At 38.1% G+C, this 9,653-nt stretch overlaps 1 protein-coding gene across 5 annotated transcripts in view; it reads right to left on the reverse strand.

Annotated features, from left to right (window-relative positions):
- The window catches only part of LOC107698352 (protein FAM49A-like), a 28,903-nt gene that overhangs the window by 6,438 nt on the left and 12,812 nt on the right, over positions 1-9,653 (reverse strand). For 4 of the 5 annotated variants that reach the window (XM_016499314.1, XM_016499315.1, XM_016499317.1 and 1 more), the window contains exon 2: positions 753-806. The gene's annotated coding sequence lies outside the window, so the exon portion shown is untranslated. Of the gene's footprint in view, positions 1-752; positions 807-2,180; positions 2,318-9,653 lie in introns of those variants that run through there. The other variant, XM_016499316.1, reaches the window with a different exon arrangement.

Consider the following 9,653-nt stretch of genomic DNA (forward strand, 5'->3'; position numbering starts at 1 on the left):
GTAGCTGCATGTGTTTAATGGTGGAGCCCATTGATATCCCTTGTATGGACAGAACATGTTTCAAAAAGTTTTACGTTCAGCAAAACAGAGGAATTAATATAGGTTTGGAATAAGCTGATCGAATGTTTATTTTAAAACACTCACTGGACGTACTGTACATACATTACCGTTAGGACCTCCATGGCTACTGGGCTTCGCAATTAAACCATGTATGCTGCAATTAGAGGCCATGTGAGCCAAACAATAATCCACTTTATCTGTGGCTGAAAAGACCTCTGTTAGCCTCTCTGCCTGCTGAGCAGCTCATAAACAGAGCAGTAAATGAACTTTTGCATCTCGGCTGGGCTTAAACAGAGATTGTTCTTGCTCAGGTCTTGCATATAGCCGCAATATTTACAACTTCACAAATTACTGGTTTATTCACTTCCTAATGGGGTTCCCACAGTGACCGTGTTTGTGTTTATCAAATCCTCATGTTACGAGAGGAACGGCCTACACTACAACACTTCCTGCTTTGTGGAGGCTGAACACCACAGCTCTCATTCAGAGTTTACAGCAGTTGTGTTTATTGTAATAACGTATGGCTGTGTTTCTAAGCTCATTTGCTTACACAAAAAGGAAATGCTACATACTGTGGCAAGAGGAGCAGAGTTAACTGAACCTATGCTGACACTGCAAACAAGCCTAATCGAAATGAGTGATGTAACTGTAAATCTGATATTGCCATAATCGACAGGATGCCTCAGTGTTACCTTATCTGGAGGAGAACGTATGCTTCCTTTTAGATCATCCACTTGTTCTTGATTCTGAAAAATAGAACACAAACGAGCAGCAAATCAGTCAAGTTGTGTTTAATGAGAAAAATCAAACCAATCGATTGGCATAAAATGTAAACAGTCATTCAAAATGCAAACGGTTTGTTATACTGCAATTGAGCTGCGCCAAAGATCATTCTCATTATGAAGGTGTTTATACTGGGATCTAGTATTGCTGTGCCACTTCTTTTGCAACGTTATGTAGCACAGCAGGAATATATGCTCTCAAAACTACTCTGCAGTTCTACATCCAAATTTAACATACTGTAAATACATACAGGGCATAATACATGCATATATTATCTCCATATTGTGTTGAAGTGGTTAGTGTGCACTTTACAGGTATAATTATAAAAGTAGATGTATCATTTTATTTAAAATAATAATAATAAATAATTGTTTACCTTTTATACTCAAGATATATTGATATATATAATCTTCCTTACATTATTTATCCTGGTCATTTTTTTATACAAATACATATGATGACAACAGCTGGCTATACTTAACTAGGCCTACCTGTTTAAGTAACCAATTTTGTGAATAATTTGTTTGTTTGTTTGTTTTTTTTAAAAAGCATGACTGTTTCAGTTTTTGTTGTGGAAACATGCCAGTCACATCAACAAAAATTGCAATGTGAGATATATATACTTTCACAAATAGGTTTTGGATAATATTTAGTTTGTCTTTATGCCACTATTTTATCCCATATATACAGTAATTACTAATGATTATACACACATAAACAATGACATAGTAATCAGTCTATTCAATGTATTTCATCATGGATAGCTCACTATCAGATTTAAAATGCACTTCACAGCTGTTTCATGTTAACTGGGGTATTAAATATCTAGAGACATTCCAACTAAATGCAACTAATGGCAACCCAAAAACACTCTAGAGGGCAGGAACCAGCAGAGAGACTTTCTCTAAAGAGGCTCACATGCACATGACAGCAATACATATCTACTGTTTCTACAGCACTTTTCTGCATAGTATAGCCTTTGTTGGTTAATAAAAATAAGTCTTTTAACACATCATAGACAAGTGCTTGCTTACGTCTTCAACCATATGGAAAAGGAAAAACATTCAAACAACAAACACTAGGCATTCATGCAAAGAATGATCATGACGAAAGCAAAAAACTTGTCACACAAGTTGTGAAACACCCTTAAGCTGCCAAATTAACAATCCATTTGTCAAGGAAAAAGGAAGCTGTCTTCATGATAAAGTCATCCACAAAGCAGCTCTCTATTGAGCTGCGCTGACAAAAGACGAGCTCATATCAACATGTGTTGACCTTTTTTTCCCCAGAGAGGCTTGAAATGAGCTTTCCCCCTTTTTCAGAACAGTGATACACACGGTCACCCTCCCACCAGACGGCGTTTCCTTCGGAAGATTAAGATCAGCGATCCCAATTAATACATCGGCCTCTTCTGCCCTCACGCATCGCAACAGTGTTAATAAAGCCAGACCTTCTAACAGACAGACAGAGAGATAAAGAACTGCCTCCCTCTGGCTCGAATCCCATCTGTCAGTGTGCATAGTGCTCACACTCCCCTTCCCCCCCTCAAACCTGAGGACAGGGCATGAACAGACCCCACAGGGACTCTGCCATGGAGTCACAAGCCCTTATATGGGCATACGGCTGCTCGACGCGTGAGCCGGATGAGTGGTCTTCCATTCCCTCCTCCGTCTGCACCTTTCCCTCACTAAAGAAGTCATCACTGTCCGCCTGTCTTCTCCACGCTCTGCAAAACCAGTGGAATTTCTGAATGAAAAACAGCATGTTAGATAAATTCTACAGCGCTTTCGAATCAGCTGAAGATCTTGCGCCAAGTAGTGCACAGTATCATAGTAGGATCTTCTTTAGCGTGTGATGATCTGGGCCAAAATAACATGAGCATATTTTATCTGTGGTATTTCCTTCTCAGCAGGTCCAGGTATTGGAATCAGGAAAAGAGAATTCCCAGAGAATAAACATGTTTTTCAGAACTCGCAGTGGAATTTTCCAGTGACCCCAATAACACAAGCTGCTCTATGCTGAATAGCAGTTATCATTTGAGATTAAACTGAAAGGATGAAGCAGGCAGGGTGCCGGCTTTCAGATTATCTGCGTTTAAATGGGGTATTTCCGCTCAGTTATTGAAATATGAGAATCTCTGCAACATGCAAAAATCCAAAGATTGTGGTAACTGAAGTAAGAAACAGAGATAAACCATTTTCCAAAAAGCTGGGCTGCTACACACATGCATGCATGCATGCATATATCTGCCAGGATGACAACAATCTCCATGACAACTCGGGGGTTATTGCACAGCGAAGCACATTTGAGTAACAGCTTTCCTCTGAGGCAACGGCAGTATGGATGATGAACACTATGTCCTGACCTAGAATCAAGGAGGGAGTGAAGTCTGCAGAGAAGTCGCGTCATTTTTGGCTGAGCCTAGCATGAAAGGTTTTAAAATGATCAAAACTAGATCACATTTTTGGATAAGTACATCATAAAATTACATCACATGCTTGGCATTAGTTTTTAGAAAGCAAAAGTTTCTTCATGTACACAGGAAAAGGAGTTTAAAGACTAGGCTATGCGAAATCAAAACTTCAGTTTGTGTTTTTTCATCTACGTCTATTAGCTTTAAGGTTTTCTATGTAGTACGATAATCTCATTCAGCAGATATAGGCTACACAGATATCTAAAATCTTCAGGAAAAACAGGTCAAAAATAGTGATGACTCATTCAACACCAGACAATAATATCAAGAAGCAAATCATGTTTATCCCAGTGTTACTGTTTCAAAGCTTCAAAATCTTCAAAAAATAAACAAATACCTTATTAGCATATAAATGATGCTAAAATAACACTGGTTCATCTTTTCAAAAGCAGTACAGACACTAGAGATGTATAAGGAAAGCACACTGTTTCAAAAGACCTTTAAAATTAGCCAGTTCAGTTCTAATCATATTTTGTCTAAAATAAAAGAGCTCAGATACAAACTCCAAATTACTCAATATCAAGTAGTCTGAGGAGGAGCTGAGCCCATTTTTAAAAGCATTAGACTCTGACCAGCTGCTAACCTCCAGGACAAAACTGTCTGCCTGCGAGAGGCAGATGGGCTCTTCAAACGACCCAGGCCAAATTAAATATTCAAGCAAACAACTCCCAGTTCCCATTCTCACTTGGGTGGCACACATAGCAGTCTAACTACAAGTATACAAGTATGATTAGTTTAATGGTGTCACAGCAATCATACCAGTGCAAGAACATAACATGACTGTTGACAAACTGTGGCTGCTGGCTAAAACATGGATTACTTGACTTGATCATTCCACTTCGGTTTAGCAGCACAGTCAGAAGCAATTGTGGTGAAACAGATGGTGATCTTTCCCAAAAACAATGCCCACATCATGAAATTGTAGCACCTCTAGGCAGTGACAGACCTTTTAGATGATGACATCACCATGGGTCTAAAAGATCTGCTTGTAATCATGAGGCAAGATTCATTTACTTCTATATATTCGGGGATATGGTTCACTTGATTTAAGATAAATGGAAAAATGCAAAGCTTCTCAGAATTATCACCATGCAGTACTATATTAAAGCAGGAAAAGGTGTCTTTCGGGTATCAATTTCAGATATCCATTCTGCACATCATTAGAGCCATGGCAAAGTGTTTTAACCCAGACATAAAGGCAACACATCAGCCATTCAAGAAGCTCTTAAAAGCCACTCCCCGCAATTCATCCAGAGGTTAAGATGCATGAAGAGTCAACAAAGTGTAAAACTTCAACACCACCATGGAAAACAAATGGAGATGGACAAAAAAGCTGAAGGAAACTCAGGGAAATATAATGTCTTCAGTACAGCAAGTGCAGATATTAACTATAGGTCTAATTCTTGTTGTATATGTAATGAGCCTTTTCCCCTATTGTACTAGTAACATGCCAATGATAACATTTTGAAATGAGCAGCAGGATAGTTTTTTACTAGGGGTGTAACAGTTCACAAAATTCACGGTTCGGTACGACACATGGTTCGGTACGGGGTAGCTGGTTATGTCGCAATGTTGGAAATATGTCTGTTTTAAACCATGAAGGCGAGCCAATGGATATCACACATAAGCAACGTGCAAACTTTGCGCACGAGTTATGCCGATTAACGTCTTAATCTCAGTCAATTCACTATACAGAAAGTGAAAGTAAAAACGGAATGATGGAGTAATGACGGAGCTTTCGGCATTTGACGCCGCATATTCTCTCAGAGACGACGAGACGAATCTACTTCAACATATGCTGATAACGGTATATAGCTAACAGTTTTTATTTTCCCTTAATATTTCTAATATTACATAGTGGGGGAAAAAAACAGAAGAAACATATTTCGTGTTAAACAGGTTGTTTTTGAAAGTCGTGCTTGAAATAAAAGCTTTTTGTTTCATTTATTTTTATTGATTACTGAAGTGTTAATATTTTAATCATAGGCCTATAATTCATTGTATAGGCTAATAGACCTGTTTTAAAATACCTTTAAAAAAAAAAAACATTTTAATTGAGGAGTAAATATATAGCCTAACTTTTGTTATCCTCGCAGCACGTCAGTTATTTGGTAATTATTGTGGGGCAAATTAATTGTAATTTTAATTTAATAATAAAAGTAACTTCATAATAATAATAATAATAATAGGCCTAATAAAAATAAGAATGTAACAGGCCTACATTAATTGGAAACGACAAATATCGCATATTGCCAACAATTGATGTTTTTGACAATATCTATGGCTATCGTTGATACAAGATCACCGTCTTTCGATGCACCCCAGCAAGGGGAGGTTATCGTGGGGCCTTTCGCAGTGCGTGCCCATCCGCAAACGTTACGCCACTAGGCAGATAGCAGCACGTTGTCTGTTACGTCGTTTGGGCTGCCTTGAGCGCAGTGGCACCGAGAACATTATATTTCACACACTTTAAGCTGTTTTATTTTCCAAATGTAATAGGATTAGTCTAACGAATCGAATCTTTTGGTTGGTAATGCGTACCGAACCGAAAGCATCGTACCGAACGGTTCAATATGAATACGTGTATCGTTACACCCCTATTTTGTTACTTCTTGTAAGTAGCAGCTAAAATAGACAGGATGGCTAATCTAACAAGAATGTGATTTTAATGATGGGTCGGTTCAGTGGGATTTGAAGTATGACTGAGGAGGTTCCAGTAATCCAGTTTCTTTTAAGAGCACCATAATCTCACAAGCAGCTCACATAAAACAAACTCAAAATGAACAAAACCTACCCACCCTTACATAGCATTCACTTCTTAGTTTACTACAGTGTTAAAGGAAAATTTACAAAAATACATTTTTAGGAGCTTATGAATGGCTCTTTATTATCTCATTATTTTGTTTTAACCCACAAATTTTCTGGATGTTAACTGCTTTTAACACTTATTATACAAGAAGCCTACTTAATATCTTTGTTTTTAACAAAGCTGAAAATATTGATATCTCAAGATAAAGTTAAATTAAACATTTCATTAAGAAGTATTCAGATACATTTCTACATGGCTACTTAAAACAGACACCTTTATACAAAATGAATTGTGCTGTGATATTTCTGTCATGCCCACCCCTAATTACTACTATAATGCTAATCCTTTCAACAAACCAAAATGCTGATGCAAGGTTTAGTGGTTTGCTGTTACATGTATACACACCAACATTCGTTATAGACCATAAATCACACTTTTCATTTGTACCATTTTTTGTGGAAATCAAAACAAGTTGCTTCTCTGTTTTATTTTATTAGTAGAAACAGATACCAAACAGCAACATGATGCTGATTTATGATAGAGTTGGTACATTAAGACATAAAACTGATCTAGAGTCTAAATATTGTGTTACTTACTGTAAGCAATGTGTCAGCTTCACACATACACACACACACACTCATGTAATGCTACTGAATACCAGGTGAGAAAGAGAGTTTCCTCTGTGATAACATTCATGGAGAAAAGCAGAAAAGTGACCTCACTGTACAATGTGTGGGAGTTCATGAGCTTTGATGCTCAGTGCAGTCTTTGACATACAGTGGCAGTGCAGAAAACACAGTGATAGGACACCACACAGAAAGTCTAACCTAACCAATAACAGTGTAGTAAAAACAGCCATTTCCTGTCTGTCTCCACAACAAGTCCATTTGCTGCAAGTAACTCATTACTAGTGGTTTCTCCCCATTCTGCTGTTGCTGAGATAGCATTGATAATGGAGAAAAATCACAGTACTTATTGACCTCACAAGGGGGCATCTAAACATAGCCAAAGAAAAATATCAGATACTGTAACAGTTACACCGTGAATCAGCGAAATACTCCCCATCTCAATTCATTACTTTAGCAACTTGCTTGCACAATTTCTGAAATAAAAAGGATTACGCTTATGAGTAAATAATTCTTTAAATCAAAAGTAGGGCTGTACACTTAACATTGAGAAATAGGATAGTGTCTGTAATTATTAAAGCATAAAAAGACTGCCATTTAGATATGAAGTCTGCATGTTTTTCATGTCTCTGTGTGAATGAGTGGCATCTTATATACACAAACTCAGGTCTTGACAACTACTTGTCAAAAGTTTTTAAAACTTTACTCATTAAGGAATATCACACAATTTTTCTTCCATATTTTAACAAATGTTGTTCAACATTTGCATGGCAAAAAATAAAAGGAATCATTACATTTTCATTTGATTACATTTTAAAGGGTGCATTAAATTGTTAATATTTTATGTCTTCATTTGGTTACCACCATTTTGATAATAAATTTGTTTTAAACTCACAGGGCCCCACTGTAATGTAGAAATTCTAAAAAAAAATACTAAATTGTTCAAGTTTTATGAATTCAATTGATTAGCAGGGCTCCAGACTAACTATTTTTACTAGGAGCACTGTAGCCCGACTGAAATTTTTTTAGGAGCACAAGCCGAAAATTTAAGGGCACACCTTAAATCAGCCTGCAATGCAATCATTCACATACCGTATTGACCCGAATATAAGACGATGTTTTTTTCTTGGAAATACATCTGAAAAAACGCGGTCGTCTTATATTCAGGGTCTAGACTTTGACATGTCAATAATACACCCACAACAATAGGTGGCGCCAAATACGCATAAAATGAGTGTGCCATGAAATACGTAATGTAATCAGTGTTGCCAATTTGGGGATTTTGTCGCCAAATTTAGCTACTTTCACATTGTAGCTGCGACTTTTTTTTATTTTTTGCGACAAGGAGCCATTTTAGCTATATTTAAATAAAACTAGCGATTTTTTGGAGATGTTTTATTTTTTACTTGGCCACACCCTGCCGTAGGCCCATGACCTCTCACGTTTGCTCTCAATCATGCCAACAGGTGCTTTCGACTTCATGCAGCACTGCGCAGACCGATCGGCGGCTGACTTGAAGCAGTGCATGCCGGTTAGAAATTTAGTCCGACTTGAACTGGCGCCGACGCCACGTCACTGTCACATGTGGCATCAAAGTACAGCGATAGCGTTTCAAGAGCAGCCGGCTGACTCAGCTGGCGCAGCTTTTTCAGAGCAACTGCAGGAGCACTGATGATGACACAGCTGTTTCACGATTGGCCAAATTCACCACATGAAGTGTGTTTCTAACATCTTCAAATCCAATACTGCTCATAAATGTGTTTTTAGAACAGTAAAGCTTTTGTACTGTAGTTGCAATGTTATATTGAGTCACGTTTATCATGAAAGCATATATACCCCTTGAGGCTGTTAAGGTTCTTCAGCTAAATATTTAGTTATACTTATGCAATGTACTCATTTCAGTTCTTTTGTTGTGACAATTCTGTTTTTGCTTTGTCATTATGGTGTATGGAGTGTAGATTGATGTGGGGAAAAAAGTAATTTAGACTTGAGGCTGTTAAGGTTCTTCAGCTAAATATTTAGTTATACTTATGCAATGTACTCATTTCAGTTCTTTTGTTGTGACAATTCTGTTTTTGCTTTGTCATTATGGTGTATGGAGTGTAGACTGATGGGGAAAAAAGTAATTTAAAGCAGTTTAACTTAAGGCAGCAACATAACAAAATGTGAAAGAAATGAAGGGGTACGAATACTTTCGCAAGGCACTGTATATTAGGGGTGGAACGGTTCGCGGAAAAAAATCGAAACGTACGGTTCTCCACACACGGTTCGGCACGTGCTAGGACCGCGGTTCAACTTAAATCTGACAACGCATCTGTAATATGGTTTGCTATACATAACACGTAAAACAAACCGGGTTCGGCTAATATATGTTTCTGTTGATGGGTGCGCATTCTGGCTTCCCAATACATTACAACAACAGCGATGAAAATTAAGCTTTGCCAGTTTAAACATTTAAGAGCCAGAAGACACGAACTCGCGTGCGCAATGAGAAGATTTGTGCGTGCGCTCATCCGAAACGTGCAACCCCGCGCCTCAGAACGCGCGCAAATATTAAGCTCTCTCTGAAGTATTGTGTTTAAATGGACAAATTCACACAAAAACTGTCAAAATGCCCGTCTTGGTAAGTATCCTATAGCAGACGTTAGGGCTGCATGATATATCGAAATATCGCAAATGTAATTATCTCAATATGCATATCGCAAGGGCGTGCGATATCTGAATCATTTTAATAATCTCGTCTTGCGGTCTGACTCACACCTGAAGCGCGCGCACAAACCGCATCTCGCACAGCGTCTCTACAGTTCTGCTGCACACGTAAAAAGCGCGCGCACGCGCGCACGCACGCACACACACACACACACACACACACACACACACACACACACACACACACAGAGAG

The sequence above is a fragment of the Sinocyclocheilus anshuiensis genome, unplaced genomic scaffold (assembly GCF_001515605.1).
Source record: "Sinocyclocheilus anshuiensis isolate Anshui unplaced genomic scaffold, SAMN03320099.WGS_v1.1 scaffold1746, whole genome shotgun sequence".
NCBI lineage: Eukaryota > Metazoa > Chordata > Actinopteri > Cypriniformes > Cyprinidae > Sinocyclocheilus > Sinocyclocheilus anshuiensis.